We start from the raw sequence: 11,598 nt of genomic DNA on the forward strand, positions 1-11,598 counted from the left end.
TTTTGTCACTTGCAACTGAAAGCATATCGTTGAAAGTCCGTATGCCCTATTTTCGATTTTTCTTCAATGTAACTATCGTAACTTCGAATGATTGATTCAGGCTTGTTGCAATATTTGAAGCATAGGTCAACTGCCACCTGTTCAAAGGCTCTGTCTCTATATCCACTGTTTGGAACTTTCAGTGCAGATCTCGAATGCTATCACTAGAAATTAACAATTTTAGCTTTATTAAGTTACGGCTTTATTGGTACTTCAAATATTAAATTAAATGTTTCATCTTCCGCAAAACGTTTATGAAAACTTGGTTCGCCCCGTCTCATCCTGTCGTCATAAACGATTCCAACGTATTCACTTGACATTAAAAGCATAAATTTAAACTCTCTTGAGAATTTTTAGTTAGGCGGTGGTAGTCTGTTCTAAGGCTTTTCGTCCTATTTTTGTTCGTTCGGTGCGTGAGGAGCCTCGGCTCCTTCCCCAGCCAACTCCCAACTGGCATTCTCCTTTCTCTGCTAATAAATTGCCACAATTCAAATGAACCGTACTTTCTTGAAGCTATCGTTTACGTTTAGGAAAGAACAAACGCGCCCATACCGTCGCTATTTGTGCGGTGCTAGATAAGATATGGCCGAGCAAGCGATGGAAATATTCAAATTATCTTAAGAGGGGAAGAAACAAACGCCATTTTGCGTTAGTAAAGCTCCAATTACGGTTTTTGAAGAATATGAATTAATACAAAAAAAGAAACGGCTATATGCACTTAGTAAAGAAAAATCATGTTACCATCTGTGTTATCTTTGAACTATGCTGAGCAGATAGTATTGGCTAAGAGACACGTTGGTCGACGATCAGTGAGCTCCAGCTATGACTACCGGAAACAGCACAACGCCTTGTTTGCCTGTTGACGTCGAAATGATTTCTTTGTATTACTTAGTATTGGAATAACATTATAAGGACCGTCTAAATGCTAGTTTTACTGCACTTTAGATTAGCACCATATTAGAAATTTATTCGCGCTTTTTTAACGACGTCCTTTGGTTCTCCAGAAAGTTTCGTTGACACAACACACTATCTATGTAAAAAGATAGGAAGACCTCTAGATTTGCTAATTGACACGGCTCTAGCCAACTGAAACTCTTACAGGTCCATGAAAAACCAGAATGAATAGCTCGGCCACATTTCAACTATCGTTTACGATTTGGAACATGCAAAAATTACTTTACCCATTAAAAATTTTGACGCCTGTTGCCCACACTAACTATTACTCTACATGTTTTTAACTAAAAGCTTAACTTAACTAATCTTAGGCTCGACCAACATCAGCTTTGTGTATAGACAGTTATCGCCTATACATGTAGATATTTAGAATAATCGATCGAAAAATTTTGCGTTTTCTCCCTAATATACTTTTTTTTTTTCCACTTAACCATGCCTCCACCTAACAAGGACCATTTACCAGGAAGCTCGCTACCGCAGTCCCTTGTCTGTCGTCGGCGCTACCACTGCTCTCAATGCGCAGTCCGCCCGAGTGCGCTAATTTATCCCTATTCCTATAGGCATGGAACAAGCAGGCGGACGGATGTAATTCCTTCAAATGGATTATGAATTGTTTTTACAGGCTCACTTGTTACGCGTTCTTCGACACTCGTTTTGAAGAAGCATCGGAAAGGCCTTAGTCCAGACAAGACGGAACGACACACAGCTAGATCAAGGAAAAACTGGTGCTCCTTCTTCTGCTTCTTGGCGAATGGCGGCCGTTCACGATGTAGGGCTATTTCTAGCAGAACACTTTGTCGTCTGCTTGACAACGGGAAATATTTACTTACAGATACGAATGCGTTTCTTCGATGTTGCTGACGATTCATTCAGAGGCTGCTGGCGAAGAGTGCTTCTGTCAACTGGAGGGAACGGGGTTTGTCGGAGGATCAAACTTGAACATATTCCATTGTGTTTTAGCGTCAACCAATAGGGCATATGCGAGTGAATAGAATGTTTTTTTGGAATAAACGCTTAAAATAATGTTTTTTCCATTTTAGTTAGACCACTTTTATGCACAGCACCTAATTGAGTGATGTTTGGGGGGTCGGGATTTGACTACCAAAATGCAGTGTGTGTATGCCAGGTTTTCTACGAGTAATATTGCAACATCAAAGTTACTTGATTCGTTCTAGTAAAACATCTTGTACAACAACAAGAAACGGACAAAAGTGGTTTTGTTTGAACAAGCAAAAATTGAACAGGGAGGGGGGCGGGAGGTACGGCATAGCATTAAACATCAGTGCTTTTCCTCTAGCAACCTTGTATGCTTTCCAAATCGTTCTGTGCCTGTCTTGACGGTGTGATTAGATGGCTTCCCTTTCTTTCCTAAAAACAAGGATACGGCCACTTTAAGCACTCCACTTACCCACGGGGAAGAATAACAACTCATCCAGCAAATAACGACTGGGGGAGTATGAAACTTCTTATGCAGAGAGACAAGCCCTGGCACACCCGTGTGCACGACCTTTAGTCATATTAAGAGGTTAGCCCCCACGATAAGGAAAATTTTAGGCGATGGCGAGTTAACAGCAAAGTGATAAGCATGACGATATCTGGCAACGGCATTTTGCACACGTGTGCTTGGTAGTTTCCTACTGCAGAATGAAGCAAGCTAAGCGTAACGTGTCATATGTTAGATGCGGTATAAACAGATATCAAAATCTGAGAGAGTACAAGCTCAGGTGAAAGTTACCAAAATTAAACATTCCATGCACCAAATCAAATCACAAGGTGAACCGATAATAAAATCCAATTGTTTTCGTGTAACCTGGCTCTTATATATATATATATATATATATATATATACTTTTAAAAGTATATATATATATATATATATATATACTTAAAAGCGTATATATATATATATATTCTGTCACGATTTATCATAATGAACGAAAAGATTTCTTTGTTGTATCTTGAAACTTTAATCTAAATTCTGCTTTAATGATTGATGATGACTATGATTGCTGAACTTCGCCAACAAATGTGAATGGCATTTAATATATGTTCATCACTACGGCGACTGAAATGCCCCTTTTGTTGATACGAATTAAGCATCGTAGTGTTTATTGGGCGGGTTTTGGCCATACGACAATTTAAGAGTGGAAAAATGAACACACTTGTCGTGTCATCCTTCAACGTTATTTCGCGTCAACAACAATGCAACAAGCAAGATTTTTGTCTAGAAACAGACAAGCTTTGAGCGAAAGTAGAAGCTGGACTTGGTCCGAATGGGACTGGCCTAAAAGAGGAGCGATTGAGGCCTTTAGTGAGATTCCTAACGAGTGGAGTGCCCGTTACATTAGCCGCTGCCAGGTTCGCTCTCTGGCCTGGGGCAGGCTCCGGACAAGCATGGTGCCGTCGGCGTCCATTTTCTCGGCAACGTTTTCGTCGCTAACGTCAGCCGACGTCAGCAGTTCCGTCCCTGCTTCGGAGTATAGAACGCAGGACAAACTGGTAGATCTAGAAGCAACGGTAGCAGAAATAATGGCAGCAGCGACCAACTCAGACGTTGGCCCATCCACGACAATGCAAGCATCTGTCTTCGTCGTCAACTCCTAGCTTGGCCGCTTCTCTTCTTTCCAATGCTTCTAATGCTTGGTCGCATTTGAGGTAAAGCAGGTGACGTTGGCAGATCGGTGGTTCCACACTCACTGGCAGCCACTACTGTTAGGGACTAGCCTGCGCAACCCCTTGTTTCCTAGCAACGTCCGCTCTTTGACAATTCGCCCCTCATCCGTTCCGTATCCGGGTGTGCCTTTCGCCTCTTTGCGGCACTTCCCTGACATATCATTCGACCGGGGGGCAACTGCGCACTGTCACCTTGAGTTAGATTGATCCGGCGGCCCCTCAAAGCTGTCGTTGGATCGAAGGAGGCGGACAGCAACGGATGTCCCAGAACGGAGAGAGTATAAAGAAAACGTGTAGGTAGGTGGACACAGTCGAGAGACCTTATAGCCCCTGACAGTGCTTTTCCTGCACGACCGGAAGGGAATGTCGCTCCCATCTCTGCGGATAGAAGACTCCGAACTATGCGAGACTTAAGGAGTTCGGTTCATTTATTTCTTTCGAGAGGCGAAAGAACAAGGTGAAAGCTAGAAGACAACCCAAACTTCGTCGTAATAATCAGACATCAATCGACTTGGAGGTCCGCTTTCCATTTAGATTAGTAGAACTCTTAGTGTCACATGGATGGATTTTTCCAGACTGATCATAGAGTTCTATATATATATATATATATATACGTATGTGTATAAAAGAGAGACCTAGAAAGTATGTTGTGGTGTTTGTAGATTGCTAAAAAACCGGGTTCTTAAACGCTTAATAATATATAAAACAGCATAAGTAATTCAGCCATATTCGGGAGTTATCTTCGGAAAGATTTGTCATAGTAATCTCTTTCTACCCACATTTTTTGCATATTGAAGTCTTTCAATAGGATTACACTAAATGCTTTAAACATTTTGGGGAGAGTCGCCAACAATGAATGCTCAAACTGAGAGTATAGCGCACTGCCAAGTTTTTAATGATTACACGTTTCATACATATATATATATATACATATACATCCATTCATGCACACTTACGAGCGTAATTACGCGTTATAAGTGCAACCCTTCCGATATGATGGAGTCTGCTAATTTCCCACCCTCGCTATTCGTGCCCGCGTAAATTTCAAATCTACACTATTCTTCCTGGCCGCCGCCGCCGCCGCCGCAATGCAGCCCTAATGATCTCACAGCATTTGAACCTAAGCGAGCCTTGCGGCAAGCTGACACGTGCGACCTTCATCAAACAGCGAAGCTTGGAGTAGTGGAGCTCTCCGTCGGGCTGTAGTGGCCAATCCCTTTTATGTGACCAACGCCGGCGTCGATTACCAGAACGCGTAAAGGCTAGCCCTCGGAGTCAAGTCAGCTTCCGCTTTGCCTCCATGAGCCATAACAATAAGTTTCGGCATTGTAGCGGTTAACCTTTAGAATGTCCCTAAGCATCCTTCTCAGCCGACCTAGAACTGGATGAGGATTCCCTTCTCCTGATGAAGTTTTGCTGACGTTAGTCAGGCCAAGCAGTACCAATAGAAGCATCAGTTTCTCCGGTTTGTCGCAGGGTGGGCAGGTGGGCGAAGGTGTCCTCCGAGCAGGTCTTTGGGTCAGCCAGCCGAGCGGGCAACGGATAATCTCACCCGTTTCGCCTTGATGATCCATTCAAAACAGGAGAAACACAGCTGAATGGGAAAAACGATACGTGAGAGCAGGATCCAACGGTTTGGGAAGTTTGCAGTGCTGCGCAGAAAATATAAGAATGACTCAAAATGAGCGCTCGCGACCGTTTCTCAAAAAAGTGAGCTCAAAGATAAGCGTAGAACTGAGCATAGACATGGGGATAGAATAGCGTCAGCCTGCCTAAATTAAATTACAATCGAGTCTTTTTTGTTCTGCTTGTGAAATGAAGGTTTTTATCTGCTCAGGCAAAACATTGGAGGAGGTCTATGCCTGTCGGATTGGAGCATTGTAGCTTTCTAATGGAAGCTTCATACAAAATACATTAGACATGTCCGTGTACAAAGACAAACATTGTAGCAACGTCGGGAAAACGAACGGGATTTAGATGTACGCCAACAACGTAACTGATCTCTGACAAATAATCGACGATAAGGGTCGGTTTATTTCGACAGCAGCTAAGTCGTGCTTATTTTTTTGAATTCGTTCTAACTACCCGGACAGTATTTGCTAACTCGAACTGCTAGCAATGTAAACCAACATAAATCTAAGATGATATTCTGGCGAAATTTGGTATCAGTTCAAATATACCTTCAGGAAAGACTGCATTCATGTTAGATGGGCATACATTTCCTTATGACTTGATATTTCAATTGTACTAATGCCTTAGTATTGAATCATGTCATCAGAAATAGGTGAACAGATGCAGGTACCCAAGCCTATATAGAAATGCACGTCGAATTATAACGATACGTCGACATTTTGCCAATAATTTCTTTTTATGTTAGAAGATTTCTAAGCGCTGCCTATAAACACATATAACTCAATCGGTACTATATCTATTCGATCGGCTTGATTTTTCCCTTCGGCCCGTTTCCCTTCGGTACGTTTTTGCCGTTTAGAGGTGGTAGCTAAACGGCCGGTAATGAGTACGTGACTTTGTAAACGAAGGCGACAGCTTCAGCTATTATGGGACCCAAATTTCAATTCCGATGTTAGCATAACGCCTAGATAGATAGAAGCGCTTGGCTGTTAATCCATAAAAGTCCATTTAATGAACACCCTTTCGGTTAGTGGTGAGCAGTACTGATGAAAACAAGCTTTACTCTTATACCAATTGTACATAATTGGACAAACTAATATCAATACGAGGTATAAGTACAAACGAAGCGTAGATATTTTTTGTCTAACGCTGTGGTAAAAAATTATCATTAATTCTCGCCAAACTCAGATTTCTCGTCTTTAGATCTTCTCCTGAACAGCAGCTTTGAGACTAACCGCATGTATATGACCTAGATAGTGGTATCGTCCGTATCGGTTAGATGATAACATTCCACAATCTGGTTGACCAATTGGGGTATGTGCCCTGATACAGCTCAGGCCATTACAGGAGGTTTTCCCCTTTTGCTATAACGACTTATACGATTGCCTCTGCTTTCTTTCGAACATAATGACTTCGACGGCACGAATAATTGTTTGTGACGATATATTAGCCTGCGCATGTGTATGGGATTCCTACTAGAACCAACTAATAAGCAATACCTAGATTGCCCCTTTCACGAACTCTATGAAACACAGCTAGTTAGAACCAGAATTCATCATTTATTGCAGATAATATTAGTAATATTAAACCCTACTCATATCCCAGACAGCCTAGTGGCAATTAGGGTACGTTAGGACACGATACAGGCGCATGGACACTCTGTGAGCATAAAAAATATTCCATATGTATAGACAAAAGTACAGATCTTAAGATAAGGGTGTTAAATAAGGAGTATTTTAAACTTTGGGGCTTTATCGCACAGTCGAAATATGCTTTTATTATAACTTAATTATTGCAGTTATCTTAAAATAAACTACACTCGCGTTATATGTATTCCTAGTCAAACGAGTGCCTCGATAAAACAGTGGATAAAGACAATTAACTAGAGCATGTAATAAACACAATATATTCTTTATTTAAGAAGGGCACGTAACTGCATTATGACTTGGAACGTCGATGATAACACTATTGATAGCAGCAACTAACTTAAAGCTTATTTCGATAGTTCTTAACGAGGTGTAATTTTTAAACAAATTTAGTACAATTTTTCTGTTTATGGTGGTGTATATACTCGACCTACTCTAAATTAAAGTTTTTCTTGCTTATTATATCTGCATGGTTTCAAAGTCGCTGGAGATGATGGAAACCTGTCCCAGAAAAACGTTAGAGCTTGCATATGCTGTCGATAAGTTGTCGCCCAGAAAGTTCTTGTTATCGCTGTTAGATTTCACTGCTTCGCACCACTGTTTTATCTAGTGCTATCTCCCGGTGGAGAACCTCGTCCAAAAGGTAATAGGACTCGGCGACTTTGCCTATCGTTGGCACTACTGACATTACCGCTGTGAGCCCCGGAACGCACCGCCATCACCTATATCACCCTATTGGCCTTACTCATAGTGCTCAACAGCGAACAAGACGACCTACCGACTTGGCCACCGATCTTCCTTGTTCCAGGTGCCGCCGTAGCTCTTTCTGCCCAATGTTGAATGTGCGGAGCCAGCCGTTTTGTTGTATAGACTTACCGTTATTGAGTAGACTGCGAACGAGCAGCGGATGGGCCAGGCTCTCTGGGCAAGTCAACTCTACCCAATCCACACTCTTCGGCCAGTTGCCCCATTCCTCGCCGTTTTCTTCGCTGGAAAAAGCTTCCGCTAGCGGATAACTGGGAGTAGGGGCCAGTCTTAGAGTTAGTTTGAGAGACGGCGTCACCTCACTCACTCGTTCCTCTTCTTTGTCGTTTTCTATTTCTTTTCTTTTATTTCTTGTCTGCTTTCTGCCCTCTACAGGAGAAGGGAACCGCTATTGGGTCCCAAGAACTGGTGTGAACCAGCTGCCCCATCATGAGGCGCCTTACGCGGCGTCAGACTTCTACTTAAACAGGGAGGCTAGCAGCAACGAAAGACTACAGATATCAAGGGGTGAACCAACTAAGAAAATGGAACCTAGACATGGCGAAGTAGATCTCGCTAGGAGTTGGTGAAAGTATAGTGGCTGGTAAAGCAGCTTATGAACGCCTAGTGAAGGCGTAGGGTCGGAGCAGTGTAGCGCTTGATCTGGTCTCTGTCGAAGCCTCGGCCAGGTATAGCCATAGCTGGATCGACCTGTGCTAATAAAACGAATAGAAAAAAAGAAAAAGGCGCTACTATTTTTACCGCCTACAGCTGATAGCACTTCGACTGCTACTGATACTGCTAACCCTAGAGCCAATAATGCGCTGCCTCACTGGCTATTCCGCCTTGCACTTCCTCACCCGGATTGTAAGCGGAAATATACAATATGAACAACGACAGAGAAAACGGGACAGATTGCGAATGGGAGAGTTCTATTAGATCTTTGGTGTCCGTGGAGCCGCTAGAAGCAGATACTAAGTTTTGTAAGGATGTAGCATTCACCTTGAAAGGATTATCTGTCTTACTAGACAGAAAAGAAAAGCCAAATGAAAGACTCAAGTGGGTGGCCTAGAACACGATGCTAATAATGTGAGGTGATATAAAATTAGGAGGCAAAGAGTGGGTTGAAATTTAATTTGGGCGTCGAAAGGTTTCAATATCAGCCTTTGGATTTAATCCTGGGGGTGCGGTGAGGTGGGGGGCACATAGGTGGTACATTCTGAATGCTTATCGTTTAGAATTCTCCGGAACTACACTGGTGAATAGTTCTTAGTAATGATCATCATGTTTAGTTTAAAAACATGTTTGATGTTGTCCCTTTTTACCTCATCAATCGTAATCTGTAGGTGAGACTGCAGTAATCCGAATTTTAGATATGCGTTTTGGTTCAAATATCGTTCGTTTTTGTGCCCTATTGGCTAAAAAGATTTCTCTTTTAGTATCTCACCATACGCGCTATGTGGTAAATATTAATGGTGGTATTTGAGTCAGTTGCCCTCAGTCTTTTAGTCTGTTCAATAAATGTTGCGTCCTTTCATCTAATTTAATATGTTTACTTTACCCTAGTACTTTACAGTCTATCACAAAGTCACGTAGACATTGCGCCATATTTAAAATTGTAACATATAATTGGGCATTTCGTTGTCTGTTTGCGGTACGTAACACTAACTAGACAACGATTTTAACATTTGTAGGCAACGGGCTCAATCTGCACTCCATCAGCACCTCTTTGAGGGGCATCCTTAGCCTCTTCTGCAAAACGTTTTCAACTTTATCAAAAAAAAAAAGCTCCGTAAGCTTGTTCAAACGAAGGTGATAACGACATCCACAAAACGCATACATGTACAATAAAAATATATTTGGTAAGGCCGTCTTGAGCTAAAACCATTTACATATAATATACACTGAGAAGAGAAATTTTTGTCCTATCGGTTGAATTTACACTTGCGAGAAGACGTAACTTTTCAATTGTAATGTTCGGACATATGTGTGTAACTTATAACAATATACATCAGTTGTTTCGCTAGTTAGTCGAAATATTGCATACAACAGCGGCCGAAGCTTATGGTTCGGGCACTTACGAAGAGGTGTATCAACTCGAAGTTCTAATAAGTGATCATTTCTAAACGAGATAGCCATTTTAAAATGATGCTTATATTGCAGTTGATCACAACCCTAATGGAAAACGTTAACATATGTCGGGAAGGCCTATTTTATATATCAATACAGGCGTTGTATCAGGCATCGTTGAAAGCTTTTGAGGCACAGTCGCCTTGTGAGTTTATGGCCAGAACTATTTCCCTCAATTATTTTCACGTGTCTTCTGCCATCAAATATCGTTTGGGTTCGAACACCCTAGTGATATTGAGAGTTGGTCACGTGTTACTTAATGTAAACTTCTTATCTTAATACGTGTTTTACTCTATATAACTACATGTTAAATCAATTCGTGAACTATTTTGTTTGAATCACACAACTCGTGTGAGTATAAAAAACCTATTATTTGATTTCTGTTCATTCTCAAGAATTTTCCGTGAAAAATTTATATTTCAGATCTCGTCGTACTTCAAGAAAAATCTGTGAACTCCCCTTCTTTCATATTCTCGTGCAATTATCTACGTATGTTGTAATAAATGTAGAGCTTACCTCATAAGCCCGCGTAGGTATTGCCTGCGCTTGCTTTAATAAAAAAAAAACCGGTTATGGGGAAAACGATGAGTTACCTCGGGTTAACCAAGGCCCCTAAATTGACAAGACAGGCAAATTGTCTCCTAGTGACAGGCGGGATCAGAAAAACCATATTTCCCTTCAAGTCTGCGCTCGCTGACTTGGGAAGAAACGAGAACGACACCAAAAGATCCTCTCCCTTAACATTATGCTGTTATAGTGCTGTACAACGGAGCGCTCAATCGACAGAGTGATTGAAATTAATCTAAAAAGATATACTGTTTTATCAATAAGTAACAGAACCTACGGTTCCTTACTCTTTTTCACGAATCGTTATAATAATAGTTATAGTAAGTGATGGAGCAACGCGGCAGTAAGTTAACAATACTCGGCGTGAAGCTTGAAACACTTATTCAATCATAGTAAGAGAAGCAGGATCGATAGAAGCTTTTTTTGTGGCCTTGGTAAACTATGGCTTGGCACCGAGTCCGTTAAGGACGAAAGCGAAGAAGTTTTTAATACCCTATTGGAACAACATTCGGAAGAGCCGTCATCTAAGGGAGGGCCTTGCGGCAACAAAAGGGATCTTACATTATGCTCTAGCGACCGGAACAGTAGCTTGGCGAACTCAACGCATGTCTCCCTAGACAAACCAGCAACTTCACCGCTGCCATCGGATACGAAACATGCCAGAGGAATTACGTCAGAGCCGGAATCACTGTAAAAGGGAGATAGATTGAGTGACTCGCTAGCCTGCGGGCAGGCTTTGTGTGTTGGAAACGGCCTGCCAGGACCCCTTTGCGTCGTTAACGTCATATTGATGAGACGGCAAAAAGTATGTCTTGGCCTCATATTCAGGCGGTGTGGCGAAGTCTGGTTAGTTCGGTGAGACATGCTCGGTATCACCTGGTATTTTAGCACAAGGTACAGTCTGGTATAGCACGTGAAATAGGGTACGGAAATTCCATCCAAGGAAAGTAAAAGCCATCAGCACACTTTAGAGAACTACGGCGGATAACACGATAATAAGCGCATCACAAGGGAGGGCGCTTGCTTAACAGAAACAGCGATCGGGATAACCCCGATGCTGCCAAGGGTGATAAGTTGAGAGCCAGGCTGATGAGAAATTGGAAAAGTCCAGGAAATAGCCTTAGAGTCCCTGTAAGCTTTGCATAGTTTGCTCAGCCATAATGCCACGGGCTCCTGCGAATGCGCTGCCCTGGTGTACAAATTTGCGCTCTAA

General features: G+C 42.0%; 1 long non-coding RNA gene across 1 annotated transcript; it reads right to left on the reverse strand.

Annotated features, from left to right (window-relative positions):
* LOC147753186 (uncharacterized) lies at positions 1 to 1,605 on the reverse strand. Its single transcript, XR_015311955.1, has 3 exons — positions 1,454 to 1,605; positions 781 to 895; positions 1 to 509 (listed from the first exon to the last, which is right to left on the reverse strand). It is a non-coding gene; the product is annotated as an uncharacterized LOC147753186 (long non-coding RNA).
* Positions 1,606 to 11,598: the final 9,993 nt, after the last annotated feature.

This window comes from Varroa jacobsoni, unplaced genomic scaffold (assembly GCF_002532875.2).
Source record: "Varroa jacobsoni isolate VJ856 unplaced genomic scaffold, vjacob_1.0 scaffold_674, whole genome shotgun sequence".
In the NCBI taxonomy this organism is placed as follows: Eukaryota; Metazoa; Arthropoda; class Arachnida; order Mesostigmata; family Varroidae; genus Varroa; species Varroa jacobsoni.